This window comes from Corvus kubaryi, unplaced genomic scaffold (assembly GCF_017639235.1).
Source record: "Corvus kubaryi isolate FWS band 111438036 unplaced genomic scaffold, C.kubaryi_AGA036_p1.0 37341, whole genome shotgun sequence".
Lineage (NCBI taxonomy): Eukaryota > Metazoa > Chordata > Aves > Passeriformes > Corvidae > Corvus > Corvus kubaryi.
Window position 1 is genome coordinate 3,962,921 of NW_024581112.1, and position 17,898 is coordinate 3,980,818.

Genomic DNA, 17,898 nt, shown 5'->3' on the forward strand with positions numbered 1-17,898 from the left:
CCCCCCCCACTGCCTTGCCGTGGGCAGCCGGAGCGGCTCGGCTCTCCCCCCTCTCCACTGTGATAAGAAACATTCAACATTCCAGCTGCAAAGCTGCAAGGTCGAGGTGAGAGTAACCCTTTTATTGCTGTGAAGAGCTGAAAACCTGAGGGAAGAGAGAGAGGAGATGCTTAAAGCTGAAATTCTGTTGTGAAGCTATGATATATCAGAGTATCCTGTTGTAATTTCATGAAGATATGGGGGGTAGAGTGTTCAATTCATGCTTGTTAGCAAAAGCACCTGCGCTGAGATAGGCAGATGCTGCTGCAGCTGTAATTTCATGAGAAGTTTGGACAGGGAGAGATGGACCAGATGAGGACTTTTGCTCCAAACGGGAAAGGAGAAACCTCAGTTCCTAGAGATGCTCCCAGCGATAGTCCTAACGATGAAGATGACGAAGACCTTTTGCTCCCAGGGAAGGAGAAGGGCCTCTGTTTTTGTTTCTGAACGGCTCAACCTTAAAATTGTACCCCAAAAAACTTCAAGAGTGGACCCTCGAAAGCAGTTGCGGGAAAAGCTGCAAGTTGGGGGAAAGGACTCACACGCAGGCAGAGAGATTCTTCTTCCTAAATGGACTGAACAATATTTGGAAGTGGGCGGCTGTCTCGTTGTGATAATGTTTTCATAGCACGAGCAAGAAGAGACTTCTCTTTCTAAATGGACTGAACAAGGTTCTTATGGCAGTGGTAAACAGACTGAACATCTTAAGGGTTGTCTTTTCACATTGTCAGTGGGAGAAGGGAGGAAGGTGGGGGGAGGAGGAGAGTTCTGAAGGTAGTATAATTTTTTTTTCCCTCTTTTAGGTCTGTTAATAAACTTCTTTATATTCTTTCAAGTTTGGTGCCTGCTTTGCATTTCTCCTAATTCTTATCTCACAGAAGATAAACAGTAATGAGTGTTTTGGACCAAACCACTACACTAAATTGGTGTTTCTGCCCAGTTACAAACTGAACCCGCGACACCATTCTATTGCTGCAGAGTAGGCACTGTAAGCACCAAGGGCCAGCATCACTTCAGAAGTGTTGCCCTTCACCACTTTAAAGTAGAAGGTTGCCAAGAAGACAAGGAAAGTGACTGAAACGTCCCTTGACTGCTTGAACATTCAGGACATTAATAGTTCTGTTCAAAACCTCCTACTTGGATTTTTTTCTCCATTAACAAATAAGAGTTTTATAGTTTTCCTGGACCAATGCCCAAAGGCAAAAGAGGCTGTGTGAGCATCTTTCCTCTAAACAGAAAGTATTCAGTTGCTGTCAGAGGGACAGAAGGTATTTGTATAATTTTAAAACACGTTTGTGTGACAGATTCGAGAGTTGTAATCAGTTAAACAGGCAAATACCTTGTACAAATGTTAAATTCCCCAATGAAGCACTGTTGTTTCTTCTTTTCTGTGAAAATGGAACAGGAATTGTACTTGAGGAAACAAATAGCTCTCAACTAGTATCACAAAACAGGCTACAAAATGACCCAAACACATTATTTGTTCCTTGTTTTTTAAAGCAAACTAATAGCTAGCATTCTCTTTTGAGCACTGTATATCAGCAATCAGGTGAAAGATCCAGGACATCCCTTTCTGGATGAATAGACCTGTAATGTATATTTTATCAGCAGATGGAATTTGTCAGCAACACACAAATGAGTCTTTCTATTATAGTTTTTTTCTCAAAAACATACATACATGCTTATTGCTGCTTTGTTCTAGAGAAAGAAAACAGCCTTGTGTCAAACTGCACTTTTCTAAGGTCTTTTCCTTTCATATGACTTTCAGACAGCCACTTCCCAACATGCAGAATGTTACCAAGGAAACCAGGAATGGTGGTAAGTCACAGCATCTTTTATTTGTCCCAGGCAAAGGCAGCAAAAAAACCATTAAAGCAGTATTTTAAATATGTTTACTCAGCTTTAGGTCCAGCCTTTCTCGGCCATTCAGGGAACAGCTCTGGCAGTACTTTTGACTTTTGCCCCTGTTTTTTTCTAGAGGACCCTAATCCATGAACATGCCCTTTCAAACTCCCGGAGCTGGACTGGGCACTACTGCTACCTCAGTAGCAGTATCCAGCTTCCCATCCAACCCACTGCGCACTGCTTGAATTTGGTTCATCCACACCTGCCAGTTTTGACCAGGTACAAATAAGTTTCACACCCTGCTAACATTGCAGGATTAGTTTGACACCTGATACGGCCAGATCAGAGCCTGTCCTAGCATAATGAACTCGCTGAATGTTGCAGTAGTTCAAATCCCTCCTGTGGGATCTTATTTGCACTGAACAAGACTGACAGATATTTGGCTGAATTACACTAATCCGTGTCACAAGTGGGGAAGAGGATTCTTGGTTTCATTCTCTGAGTCAGCTTTCAGTTTGGTCTGAAGCTGTTTGGTTTCTCATTAAAATATAAATATGCATTTGAAAAAAAAATCTACAAGCTTCTAAGCAAACAAGTCAGAAAGCATAAAATGACATTTTTCTTGAAAGACAGGTGAGATCTAGCTTTCAAGGCTCAGCCAAGTCACAGTTATGTAAATTGCACAATAAAACTCAGTGGTAAACGTTAATCTGTTGTGGAGATAAATGCCTAAGGCAATAGTAATAAAATGTCCTCAATAACAAACATGTCTACTCTTCTGAATTTTGTAAAAGTTTGCACTTTAGCAAAAAAACCCCTAAATAAGCCACCAACACAAACCAAACAATAAATCTTGAACGAACAATAAGACACAGCTTATTGTTGATGTTCTTGCATTCATTAAAACTCTCGTTTTACTATCAACATATTGTAAACTCTCTAAACTCTCTGTTTTCTATGAAAGCAGGAATAGTCTCAATCCAGTTCTCTGGCAGTGCTCTTGCACTATTATACGGATTGTTTAACACTGTATTTGAACAACTGATCCTTATCAAAGCCTCTGCTTGTGCAAAAACATGTCAGAAGAAATTTGTGCTAGTAGGATTGACACTGTTCCCATCTATGCCCTGTCAGGCAGCTATAACTTATTTTAGCCTGACTGAAACTCCGGTCTGATAGCTGAAGCTGTGAAAAGTGGGCGGGTCTGACTGAAAGTTCTGTGTGCTAGGATGGAGTTTCTTCAGCAAGAATCTCACCACAAATTGGATGTGAGCATATAAATATTTAAAGCTGTGCAAGCCTAAATAGGAGGGTCCCCACTCAGAATGAAACTTATAAAATCCCTCTCCTTCATTAAGGCTTCTGAAAGATGAAGGGATAAGAAGTCTGTAAAAAAGCCCCACATTTCAATTTTAAAGGACTGATAGTTTAATTGACAGATTTAAAATCTGCTAAGATTTCATAGCAATCTTTCTCTGAAGTGAATCTATTTTAAAAAGTGAAATTTGAGATGAAATTGGAAAATGAGCTTTTCATATCGATGAAATAAAGCTGATTTGTTGAATTTGTATCACTTGAAAAAATCAGTTCCCCTGTTAAGTCTTAAAAGAAAAGGCAAATGAAAGAGAAAACCCGTCTCTATAAATCCTTTTAGAGGATAAAACCTTGTAAATCTATTTCTTTCCTTCTCTGGATCAAGTACCGCAGCAACATTATTCTTGGTGTCACAAGGTGGTGCTCTTCCTTTCAAGTAATGTCTTTCACCTTAAAAACGACCTCATTAGCTTGGAGAGAAAAGCACACGTTTTGAGACTTATGCACATACATTGACACTGTTACTGAAAAGGAAAAGCTTCTAATCTGGATCATTTTTTTGGCACAAAGATGTACAAAAGACAAATCTTTTTGTAGATGATGTGTATAACTTGGGCATGCTAATGCATGATCTGTACCAAGTTCTTTTACAGTCTTAAGAAGCCTGGATTAGTGGAGTGTTTAAACCTGCAGTTATGTGGTTGTTTTGCAGGAAGTTAAATTTACCTAAAACTTTCAACTCTGCAAGTAATGTTCTGATGATTAAAGCACAAAACCTATCTGTGCAATCAAGAATGCAATCCCTGTGCTGATAATTTTATATTAAACCTATTTTATTCTATACTTCTTCTATGTGTTCCACTTTTGATACAGCAAATATCATGGAAGAGTTAGAGGGCTTGACAGCTAGGCATAAAGAGTTGTGATTTTTGGTACCCACTGATGTATTTGGAACTTGGGGGTTTTAATTTTGCCCAGTTAATCCTGAAAAAAATTACTAGCAGCACCGATGTCTGCCTCCATTTCCTGATTTATCAGTCGCTTGAGATCAATAGGATAGATTATGTCTCCAGAACATCAACTTTCCAACTGCTAATAGACTCAAAAGGTAATACTGTATCAAAATTCACAACCCGGTGGTTCCTTCAGATTCATTATTCCAGAGAAAATTCCATGCCCACAGAAACACAGAATGCCAGTGGTACTACTTGTTATCATAGGATCATTCAGGTTGGAAAGGACCTCATTATGGAATCTAGCATCTGGCCAAGAGATTGATGATTACTGAACCTCTGAACTAAAACTGTAACTCCAACTAATGTTGTGTAAAGCACAGCAAAGACAGTAAGTTCTACAGCCAGAGAAATAGGCTAATACAATAAAATTAAAATCTGGCACTAACATGTTAACTGATGAGATAGAGGAACACGTAAGCTGTACGTCTGACCACAGAAACAGAGCGCTGCCAAAAGCGAGGGATGTGACAGAAAACCAGCGCATTGCAGCTGAGAGGTGTAGCCAGAGATGGACACATCAGGATCCTGCATGCAGTGGGGCAGGAGGAGGGATGGTGCCAAGTGGGGACAGGTAAGATGAAGTCTTTTGTTGCCTGCCTACACTTGAACTGTTCACCTCTACTCTAGGCACCCCAAAGAGCACACATACACAGCAGCATGAAAGCTACCTTCTCCCTTATCTGATGCTGAATTAAACCTAAATGCAGGTACATTTCTTTGGAGGTACAGAGCATTTCAGAGGAAGTGTTCAGAGCTTTAAAAACCCCCAGGTCCTCATAGAGGACTAGTTCATGAATATTTCACCTCTCTGAAAATCCCATTCCTTTACTGCTCCTGGGATATGAAGTGTGTTGCTCCTATTTACTTTTCCCCTCACGTCTCAGTTCCTCCAATACTGCAGAGGGTCTCCCAGCTAACAAGCACCCCCGACACAGATCATCCCCTTGGCATGTCCAAATGCCTCCTAATTTGCCACTGGCATCTACAAAACTGTTACATGTCAACAACACAAACACCTCTAGCATCTTTGAAAATTGAGAGCACAGGACAGTGTGAAACTAACAGAAAATAACAACAAAATGTGGATTAGAGAGCAGAAAATACAGTGACTGGGTTGGGGAAGTTCACAATTAATTTGTTAAAACCCTTGTCCTTTTTCATACACAGGGGAGCTGCTGTGGAATTCCCAGCATGCTGCACCAGAGCTCTGCAGCAGCTGGGGCTCTGATGCAGAGGATGAGCTTGCCAAGCTGTTGTGGTGCCTTGAGACCTGCTCTTTAGCAAGGCAATGTCAATGGAAGCTTTTACTGCCCAATGCAGCCCTTACCATCTGGGGAAACCATTATTCTGAAAGTCTGACTCCCAGCCCTTATACTCAGTTAGGACAAGTTTTGCTGCTGTGGAAAGCTTTTTTTTATGCAGAGCTGATTTACTACTGCATAATTCGGTGTGTCTAGAATTTATGACAATCCAACTTGGGTGTGACAGTCTGCTGCCATCCTGAGTGAAACATCTGGGACTCTACAGTTTTAACACCTTGAGAGAGTGCATTACATGTGAAGCTTGTGTCTCACTAAACCCCAAATTGGACTAAGCCACCATATCTTTCAGGCTGACATGGATCATGAAATCCACTTTGCGGTCATCACTGGCACTGGAAGAGTTGCACAGTAGTAATCCAGAGAGGAACCCCAGAAACAGCTGTTTCTCTGTATGCCTACCATACATCTCCAGGAAAAAAAAAACATTTCAGGCTTAAAAACTACTAAAAGAAAAGAGGGTTTTCTCCCAACCTCTTAATGTTTTCAAAGCACTACATTTAAGTCTTCAAGCCCCTAAGAAATTCATCTCCTTCATTAAGCATCTCTGAAAAGCCTCGGTAAAGGCAAAATCCATTAGCACCCATCACTCCTATGGACAGATTCCTCTTGATGTGCATCCATGTGCACATTCTGCCTGTGAGGGCATCCCTGTGGGTGACTTTGATCAGCAGCATGTGTCTGGACTCTGGAAAGGCTGAAAAGGACATTTTGGTAGAATGAATACATGGAGAACTTTGCTGCAGTTTGGGATTTTTCACCTTTCAAGAAACAATGAAGCAACGGGAATATTGACACAGCTGTCTGAGCAGAGGACAGGAGCCACAGCTGCAAATAGAGTTTCCCCTCCGGATGATGGCAAAGGAAGAACTGCATTGGACATAATTAGTTTTGCAGTAGAAAACAAATCAATTGAAAAAGCAAGTTTTCAATCCTCTAACACAATAACAGGAAGCATAACATTGATTTTGGTTTGAGGTGGAATGGTCTCTGCCACATGGTATCTGTGGGCCTTTCTTTGTTTAATTTATTTTTTTCCTCTCCAGAAGGTGACAACTTTAAATGAGTTAAGGCTGTTTACTAAGCCCTTCCTCCATACCTGCTCAAGGTTCACCTACAAAAATCTAGAGCTGGATTTAACCATCAAAGTCCCAGATATTGTGGTCCTGTCTCCACAAAGAAACATAGTGAGGATTCCACATTCACCTCAAGGTACGACAAGCTTTAGTGCAGCAATCAAATCTCATTAAACAATAATTCCAGCAGGAAAGTAGCAGGCCCCTGCAAAAACTCACCACCGTCTTTTCATGAATCTGAGCCAGGAATGCTCAGCCATTTCAATAAATTTGGTCAACCTAATTTTTTTGCCAGCATAACCCAGAAGGCTGCCAGATTCAGTCTTTTTGACCAGACAGTTGTGGACTACAGAGAAACTTAATTCTGGGCCCATGTTTGGCAATGACTCGGCTTGTGCATCTTGGACCTCTTCTGAATGAAGTTCTTATCTAAACAGTGCCTGAAGGAACACACAGCACCTGCTTTTTTGAAAATTTCTCTCCCAGCAGCCATACAGTGACAGTCACAGACTGCCAGGTGACTTCACCTCTCCTCTTGTGTTCTCCCTGTCTCACTGCTCTTCAACTTTCTTCATCCCATGGCAAGGTCGGGCACATTCACCCCCATCTGATACCTTTCTCTTGCTATAATTCTGTATCAATATTTTGGAAGATTTAATCAGAAGAGGAAGCACAGAGCAGGAGAGATCAATAATTGATTATGCAGTTTTTTCCTCTCTCGAAGAGAATGATCCACACCCACCGTAGCAGTTTAGTGATTTCCACCAAGGTCCTGTGGATATCCAGCCTAAATAAACTTCTGCTATCTGAGAGGCTGGTAAGTAGAGGAGTTGGGAACAAGCAGTGATTAAATGTATTCATTTTATAATTTTAAAGTGATTAAATATAACAAAAGCATACATGAGATGCAACCACATAGTGGAATTACATCTCAACGTAATTCAGCTGTTTCAGGAAAAGATACCCTTACAATGGTTGTAGAGTTTGTCTAGATCATTAGAATATACATTACAGAATAAATATTATAAACCAGTATTTTAAAAATTTTGAAGGAACTGATGAGATTCTTGGTTTCCTCAGAGCACCAGAATACAAGAGTATTGAAGAAGCACACAAAACAGCACACCATGGTATTAATTAATGAGCTACAGAAAATAAAGCAAACCCCCACACACAGGGTGGAATCAAGGCACAGAATTTAAAAAATTTAAAAAAACAAACAACAAAGTCTCCAAACAGAAGTGCACCTGTAACTACTCTGTTATTTAATGTATACTATGAACTGTGTGAGGGCACAGCAGAGATTCTTTCAGAGTGATGCTGAGCTTCAATTCATAATGCAAGGCACAGGAGCTTGCCCTGCTGTTGCTCTCCTTCCACTGTTCGAGGACTTTGCTCAGGAGCAACACCCCACCAATAGAAGCAATTGCAGAAAATGAGTGCTGAAGGAATAATCTTGTCCAAACATGTGAACTCCTGCAGTGTTGACAGACGTTTGGGATCTTCCTTGGCTCCTGAACAGTCACAAAGGCAACATGTCCACTCCCAGAGTCTGCTTAGCTTTTTAACACCTCGAAAAGTTCCACATGCTCTTACCGCCAGTGCCAGTCCTGACTTTATTCCCTAGCTTTGCTGGAAGCCAGATTTCTTCCTCTGCACAGCCCTGCAGAAGGAAAAGTAGGCAGCTGTGACTTCCTGCAGGATTCTCCCATTTGCTAATGAGAAGAGAGGCTGGGTTAGTTACAACTCCCTTCTTGTCACACAACTGCTGAAGAAAGAGATACCTATTTATATCATACAGTTTCTGAACTGACATCTTGTCATCTTCTCTCGCCATCCCAGACTTCTGCTGGGGTTTATCAAGATCCTGCCATTTCCTAATATATAAAGCAGACATGTATCATATATCAGAATATATGAACTGTGTGGGGCTGTCCATGAATCTGTGCATGTACTGTAATAAAAACAGTGTAAAAATATACTTTCCTGGATTTTCTCCTGTCATCTACACATTTCCATAGGATGAAGGGCCATCCTATGTGCATCACATCAAGAGCAGCTCCCACGGACTTCTCAATGGAATTATTCTCACAACAGCTCTGTCTTTTTAATCTGACAGCTTCTGATTCTCTCAGAAGAGGTAGGCAGTGTAATAGACAAAACCTGCAGGAAAATGTTCTCAGTGGCTAAGGTCGTGAAACTTAAGAGTAATGTCTTGAGCATGGTTTGCACTAAATCTCATAGAGATGCAAAACATGAAAACTTAAAGAAATATAGAATATCCATTCTATTGAAGATTCCAGTACCTATTGCTACCTACTAAAATGATTTCCATATATTCCAGATAGATTTTATCTACTGATTTCCTATTTTCACTGACTACAAATAAAACTAATAAATAATGTGATAGGATGGTTTGGGTTGGAAGGGATCTCAAAGATCATCTTGTTTTAACCCCTGCCATGGGCAAGGACACCTTCCACTAGATCAGGTTATTCAAAGTCCCTGGAACACTTCCAGGAATGAGGCATCTACACCTTCTCTGGGCAACCTGTTTCAATGTCTCACCACCCTGACAGTCAAAAAATTCTTCCAAATATCTAACCCAAACCTCCCCTTTCAGTTTAAAGCCATTTCCCCTTGTTTTATCACTCCATGTCCTTGTAAAAGCTCTCCAGCTTCCTTCCAGGCCCCTCTAGGTATTGGGATGCTGCTCTATGGTTTCTCCAAAGCCTTCTCTTCTCCAGGCAGAACAACCCCAACTCTCTCAGCCTGTCTTCATAGGCGAGGTGCTCCAGCCCTCTGATCTGTTTTCCTTTAACACTTTTGATGAAAACAACCAAGCATATGAACATCCTTCTTATCAAAATATTTAATCTGACTGTGGACTAGATTCTAATCCTTTGTCTCATGTTCAACATTAAGCTATGTTTTCCCACAGTGACCCACAGTGCTTCCCAAGAGTTGTAATTCCTAGGTACTGTAGTCATCCCCAATACACAGTATAACCCAGACGTCTCAGTCAGACTCCTCTTGTCACAAAAAATTTGCATTTATTTAATTGTAATGAAGAATGGTAATGTTGAAACCTGCCATGCACTATGGCATAGTAGTCTGGAGCCTGAATAATTCCCAAAAGGAATCATTTTCCTAAATTGCATCACCCTCATTCCATTTTGAACATCTTGGTGAAAAAAAAATTAAAACTCTTAATTAGGTCTGATACCAAACTAAGTATTCATTTCAGTTACCCCAATTAAAAAAAAAAAAAAAAGATAAAACAGAATTGATTTCCTAAACCAGTAATCTTTCCTGCTTCCTTCTGCCATAAATGCCTCAACATTTACCTCAGTGCTAGGCTCAGAACATGGAATCCTTTCCTAGAAATCGTGCTAAAGCCTATTGTTCTTTTGCCTTCCAAGACCCACGTCCCTTTAGGATACATTCAGGAAGAGAGTGCTTGTGGAGCATTTAGGTATGGTAGACAAGCCCTTATTTATCGTTAACAACAAACATCACAGCAACAAGTGGCCTGTTTTGATGGGATCACTTTTTTTCAGGTACACTTCAAGGCTGTCCCCAGAGACAACCTTGTCCTGTCTGACCTCAGGCACTCCTGAAGTGGAAACAGCACTGAAAATTAAACAGCTGAAAATCACACTTATATTACAGATTTACTTTGTCAATCAGAAATTACGCTGGAATGTCAAGTGTAGGAACAGATTTAAACACTGGCTTTGCAGTGCAGGTTCATTTCCCACTCACAGCTACACAGCCGTAATGGAATATCCTCGATAAATAATTGTTCCTTTTTAAATTTACCTCCAACAGTTTTATGGAAATATGGATCAAGTTTGAGAGGGCTTTTAAGATCCTATTAAAAATTAACCATTTGTTTTATTGATTGGACAATTTGCAATGTGGTTGACTATGCAGTTTGGGGAGGTTGGGTTTGTTTTATTCTTGTTTAAAAGTAAGCCTTACATGGATGCATTCTTTTACTATTGGTCAGGTGAGGACTTTGATAAAGCACAGGATAATTTGTTGGGGTTTACTTCCTGCAGCACTATTTAAAGTAATACTATTATACAGTGGTTTTAGACTTCTTTTGGAAAATACAACTCACTCAAAACTTCACTCCAGAGAAAAGTTTTAATCAGAAGTGAGCACCTTCAAAGAATGTAAGGTCCAATACCAACCAATATGTTCGCTCTCAGGAATGGTGAGTTACAGGAAGTTCTCCCAAGCAAAAGCAGGAAATAATTCACAATTTCAATTTAATAACACTTTTGTTTCTGCTACATCCCTAACATTTTTCATCCTTTTATAAAACAGTAACTGGAAAAAAGGTGAAACTGTTGTTCATTTCAGTGCCCTGACCTCAGAACAAAGGCAACTTTAGCCAGGTATATATTTACTGACATACACAAGGAAGGAATGAAACTTTCTCATACAAACACTTTTCATAAGCATGCACCTTATTAAGCTCTCTCCTTTCTGCTTGCACAGACTTGCATCCAACACTCCTAAAGGGCACACAAATAACCTCCCTTTTCCAAGGCCTCAGTCCAGTAGGCAATTTGTAGATCTCAAGCAGGAACTGAAAAGCAGCAGCCCCTGGTGACCACTGCCCTAAAAATGTTGACTGTAACATGTACAGCTTGTCTGAAGACTACAACCATCCTCTTTACTTTTACTCTTTGACACAAACCCTAAAGAGCATTGTTGTTCAGAAGTTATGTGAAATAAAAAGGCAGTAAATCACAGGTAGTTAGGCCACATGAATACTAGTAAAAACAGATAAACAAGATTTTTTGGTAGATTTCTTTCAGACCTTTATCAAACTTAATGACTGCGTAACATGGACATGAAGTTAAAAGTGCCAAATAGCTAAAGTGTTTCGATTTTTGACACCATCATGATTGAAAAATTGTGCAAGCAAAAGTTGGGAGAAGTTGAAAGACTAAGAGTTAGTTAGAGACTAAGACTGCTTAAAACTGAGGAACAAAGAATAAATCTTTTTTTTCATGATGTAAAACAGATTTTTGGCTTTAGGAACTCTGGTGATTTGGCCTAAGAAATCATGCAGTTTACCAGCTGCCTTTTCTCAAGAGGTTATCTATAGGCAGCACCTGGATTTGCAGAATGTCAAGATGACATTAGGTTTACTGTAGGAAAAACAAGTTACTGTTCATTTTGTTGCAGTACTCCCTCTTGCCCTGCTGCACATACTGCCATCACATGATTTTCTAGACAGGTAGCAGGTATTTTTGCAACCTGGCTTAGTTATGAATTACAGGAAAGCTGAAAAACATGAGTGAACAGATAGCACATATGTATTATTAGCAAATATCAGCAGGACAGCTCTTACTGTTCATGTCCTGAAATGCCTGAAGACTGCTGAAGAAAAAGAGTACATTAGTTTTAGTTCTTTTTCCAAATGTGGGTTTTACTGAAAGATGACTATATTCATCAACATCCTTTATTCATTAAATAGAGCTTTTATTACCTATTTTATGAATGCATGCATTTAGATATCAAAATGTCCATGTTCTATTTCAACACACACATATCTATTTTATACATACATACATATGTTTGTAGATTTTCTTTTAGATCCCCCTCAAAGCTTTGCTGAACTTATTTACAGAGAAAAATATGTATTTGAAACACAGCTCTAGTAGCACAGGGATAATGTGACCACATGCCTTTTCCACCTTCTGATTGGATTAACCTCTCAGCAGAATGAGAAAGCAAGTGGCTTTCAAAATAAGCCCCTTGCCCCTTTTCCAGAGCCCTGTAGAGAATGAATAAGTTCTCTAGGTCTTCTGGCCCATCAAGTTTATTTTCCCTTCTCTGTAAAAACTGACACAGGCCTTGGGAGAGGGCTCTGTCCTCCAAAAGGAACAGCACACTGTCTAAGCACATGAGCAGCTCTCTATGTGCAAGTTAAAAATGCCTGAGACATTATAAACGCCAACGTCCCTTTCTTTCCATTGCCCTAACAAAGCTGACTTCTGAATCCAGGTGGGCTTCTTCAGGGACACCACCACTGTCACTGAAAATATCCATCAGCTGTGATGTTTCATTACTGGTTACAAGTCCCAAGTCCCCATCTCTTTCACTGGTCAGTGGCACCTGTTCCTTTTCCTTCATTCCTTACCTGCCTAGAAATAGCAACTAACAACACAGTACACTGCTGCTCTCCCTGACTGCATGGAGGTGATGGGAAGGCAGAACTGAGGGTAGACATCTCCCATTTGGATTTTGTTCCCTGGCACCTGAGCAAAGGGAAGGAAGAGTAAGAAAGCTCAATGCTAAGCTACAGGTTGTTCCTTTGTACACAGTGGGAAATGTTTTGAACATCAAGACTGGCAAATGAGCGTATAAATGTCCCTTCAGGAGGCCAGTATAGTCCCTGGTTAGTGTGGAAACAGAGGAAGGACAAGAACCTCCCACCACCAACAGCGTTTTTTGTCCACAGCACACACAAATCAAATGCCCCTGTTCCATGTGGAGCTCTAAATTACCTTTTAAACTGACAGTCCTTTCCACACTGCTGCTGCTGTACTAACAGGCATTTTCTCCCTGAAATTGCAGGGAGGTGACCCACACTGCTCACTGTCAGTTGTTTACACTATACAATGAATGGATTGTTGTAGGAAGAATAGTGTTAAAATCATCAAAGCCCCCTGGTTTAAATGGCTTAGAAACCAAGTCCTCCACCTTACAAAGATTTGAACCAAGGCCCATAATTCTGCACTTCTACATGCAAAGTTACAAAGGACTGTATAAGGAGCAGGCTTACAGGATGCAGTGTAATTCTGCTTACAACATGGAATAAGCCTCCATGGACATTCCAATTCAGGAAGAAGCACCAGAGGCATGAGCAGCATGGAAGGGGGCACAGTGACACTGGAAATGTTGCTGCCTGCATGTGGGAGTTACCAGGTCAGCATTGCCTACAGGTTCAGTCATGCCATGGCTAAGGGAGGATTTTATTCAGTAGACATGTAAACAAACTGATATATTTTATTTCCTTTTAACAAAAAAAGCTAATTGACCTGCTGGAGTGATGATTAGATGAATGGAGCACCTCTCCTATTGGGAAAAGGCTAAGAAAATTGGGATTGTTCAGCCTGGAAAAGAAAGGGCTTCAGGTTGACTTAATTGTGGACTTCCAGTACCCAAAGGGAGCTACAAGGAAGATGGAGAGAGACTGTTTACAAGGAAGGTAGTAACAGGACAAGGGGAAACTGAAAAAAGGTAGTTTTAGATTAGTTATCAGAAATTCCTTACTGTGAGGATGGAGAGACAGTGGAACCAGTTTCACAGAGAAGCTGTGGATGCCCCATCCCTGGAAGTGTTCAAGGCCAGGTCAGATGGGGCTCTGAGCCACCTCGTCTAGTGGAAGGTGTCCCTACCCGTGGCAGGGAGCTTGGGGCTAGGTGATCTTCAAGAGACACTGTACTGTGCCGTAAATCGAGTCTCTCCTGATGGGAGAGAATTTGCTGAAAGTCCTTGCAAGGAGTTTAAAAGATAAAGCGAGACGTCTTCTGTAGTTTCAATGCTTCCAGATAGTTGTTTATTAAGTCTTATCAGAGGAACTGAGCCACTAGCGTGACCCAGGTACAGCATGGAAGGAGGAAAAGTAGGAGTGAGTCTAATTATCAAGATTTACACAGACTTTTAAAGATAATTTAACCAATGGTTACATTATTTTCACTTTCTTACCAATTATTCAGTAACACGACTAGGAACTGCGGAATTTTCCATCCAATCATTCCAAACTACTTTTACTGCAGAACATGGAGTAGTAGAAGAAGGAGAAGGTTTAGAGAACAACAACAATCCTCCATTTTCATATTTTTTACTCTTATCTATATACTATAAAGAGAAGCCCAAAACCTCTAAATTTTTCACTCTGTGACAATCTTACATAGTAGTCTATAACCTAATTCACACCACTGTATTTTCTAGTTGTTGTCTGACTGTTGGTAATTTTTTCCAAGGTTTAAAGCTATACCAATGTTGTCCAGGGGGGTAAAAACCCTTAAAAACAGGAAGAGAAATATTCTCGGCACTCTGGGTTCCTACATTCAACCCTTCCAACCCAGGCCATTCTACGACTGTACAAAAAAAGCCAAAAAAAGCCAAACAACAACCAAATCTGTAATGGATTATACAACACTGCTGTTTAAACAGTAAAATTGTTTGAAACTGTAACTATAATTAATAAGGCTGCACAAATCTTGGCAAGTGAAGAATAAAGAAGTGTCTTGAAAGACAACAATAACATCATCTGCAGAGAAAGTATGGCTGTGGCTAGAACACAGGGCACACCATCACAGCCCAAATCACTACAGTCCAAAAGTCCTTGCCCATTTTACAGGATTTTCCAGTTTTGCAGTGAAACACCTGCAGGTACTGAGTTGTTAAGATACAGGAGAGCACATATACACCATCAGCTTACTACATAGGAACACTTAATATTAAGCTTTCCTTTATACTGCAAAGATCCTTGATGGAGTATTATCTAATTACAGTAGGCTAAGAATACTGTTGCAAAAAATTTACTGACAAGAGTAACATGAAACACAATAGCTTGAAATTATTGCCATAAAATCTAACACAAAGAGTCCTACTAGTGGAAGAATTACTAACTCCACATCTCCAAAAGATCAAATACTTCCAAATGAGCAATCCTGAGTCTCTTTAATGCTGAAACCAGGACAGAGATAGGAAAATATAGAACAAAACACTGTCATGTTAATCTTCTGCCATAATTGGTTGCACTGGTTTTATCTTGCAAAACTAATACAGAGCTAAGTCTTTTCACTTCAAAATGACTGCCCACTGTGTGTTCAGCTGAACATCTCGTCAGAGGCTAGTGAAGACAGTTGCACCCTATCTCTCATCTCCCAGGGAAGAGCCTAGCAAGCCAGCACCACCCATTCATGCTTCCATAGGTTTGTACAGAATCCATTTGGCCCATCAGGAACTCCTCAGTTGTGCTTGTACTTTGGATATTTTTTCTTTCACAACATTACACCAGATAGAGTGGCTCAAGGGGGTTGGCAGATTATTCCATCTCCCCCCACCTGACTCCAAGCAGGATAGGTGCTGCTTGGGAGGACACCAGGGAAGAGGGCACATGCAAAATTCCCCCATGCTATGAAGATCCTTGAGTCACTGCCCCACAAGATGCTAGGGAAGCTGGTGTAAGATGAAGGATGGGAGGGACAGATGGCAGGAAGGAGTTCAGCAGAGTCCTCTTCTGGTAAGGTGGTGGAAACACAAACCCAGGTAGAGGTGCAAGTAGCACGTTGATACATTTGCCTTCTAAGAGTACAGGGTACTTGAAAAACAGATCAGTGAGAAAAACCAAGAGGATTCCCCCATCCTCAGCTCACCAAGTTGAACCCTTGGCAAACCACTTCTGAGATGTGTGACAGGCAAATGCAGCAGGATATTTCATGTTCACTTGCCACCTTACCCTTGAACAGCTCTGAAGAGTCAGGACAGCAGAATCTGAGCCAGCCAGGTACAGGAAATACTCACTCTGCAGGAGATCCTAACCCACCTGAGTTAGGAAATCTTAGTGACATTTTGGTTTATGTGTTAGTTCTGCCCTTCCTCCTGTTTCCACCATAAATTTCTCTATTTTGCCTTTGTACTTCAGAAAGTCACGAGCAATCCAGCCTTTTCTCTCACCTTCTCTGAACTGTGTTGCAATGGTAAATTACATTTATGGACATTCATTCTATTTCAAGAACTTTCATCTACAAAGCACAGTCTTGATATTTTAGGTGTTGAGGTTTTTTGTTGTTGTTTTTGTTGTGTTGTTTTGTTTTGAGGGTTTTTTGCAGGGCAGAGGAAGGACCAAAAGCAAAGTATTCCAGCTGCTGTTGATTTTCTCTTAATTACTTCCCAGATCAAATTAGTTTCCTGGATGCTATCTAATACATTGCTTCCGTTTTTGGTTTTGTTTTTTTTCTTTTCAGGTTAGCATCCATAACTGTCTAGCTACTACAGACTTTGATGCATGGGCAGAGAGAACACGCTGTTGTGATTACATCAGGAGATACATAAGTGAAAAGAAACCGTCAATAAGCACAGTCAGGATTTTTTCCTCCCCTCTTTCTTCGATTAAAACTCCTCAATCTGCCTACAAACCTCTTAGTACTTGAGGGTGGGGCAAAGAAGATGGAGGGGCTGGAACAGATGAGCTGTGTTGCAGATTGCTGTTTAGTGGTAGCTGAGAGACAACTGAGAATCATTTCCACCACTGAAATGATGAGTAATGCCACTAGGCTTGATCCAGAATAAAAAGGAAAAAAACCCAAATGGTTTAAAAGGACAGCTTCATTGTAAGGAGATTTCTGTTCCTGCCTTCACAGATTGGAAAGGACAAAATGCCATAATCTTGCATTTGAAACAGTCTTTTTTTATCTTTGAACAAACACCTTGGGTTTTTAAAAAATATCATTACGTACAGAATTCAGAAATGTTAATCATTACATAAAAAATAAGCAAGAAAACAGATAATGGAATGAAATAAACTGGAAGGAGATTCATTTGGGGAATTAATTTACAATGCCAAAAATATAATTGCCAACTGATTAACACATTTTTTTCTCCCTCTTATGGGCATTTATTTTTAATTTATTAATTTCAATGCTCATTATACCTTGATTACACTCTCTTTTTGGAAGGAAATAAGATTTGAAGTGCTTTCTATTTTTTCCCTGTTTTATTGTTTCCATATAGTAATTGTCAGTGTATCATGTACTTGAATCTGTTTGTACTTTGTCTCACTTGAGGTTCTATTTTGAGTTGACTGTATTTGGGGGGAACGAACATGTTTAAGGGCACTTGGTTGCAAATCAATCACTGTATGAAAAGAGCTAATTTAAAGTGGTACTAGCATCTGGTCTAGACCACAGAGTGTCCTTGTGGCATTGCCAGTTCTCTGTGCAAAGAAGGAAGGAGCAAATACAAAGGTTATCCATAAAATGCTCTAAAGTTGTATGTAGATTTCTCAAAAAGAAAGGTTATTTTCCTGCTCTGCAGAACTTTCCTCCTTTCTAGTACTACCCTGTCCTAGGTCAGTTCCATCTCTTTTATCTAGCAACACTTCTACACAACTCATCATTGCTATTGCCATGAAGCAACTGAAGAAAATGTGAGGACTACTAGGCCAGCCAATCTAGTTTATTGTTTTCATTATTTTGAGCAAGCTGCCTTTGGTTTTGCTTATATTTCAATCATCTAAAAACACTCTGGCAC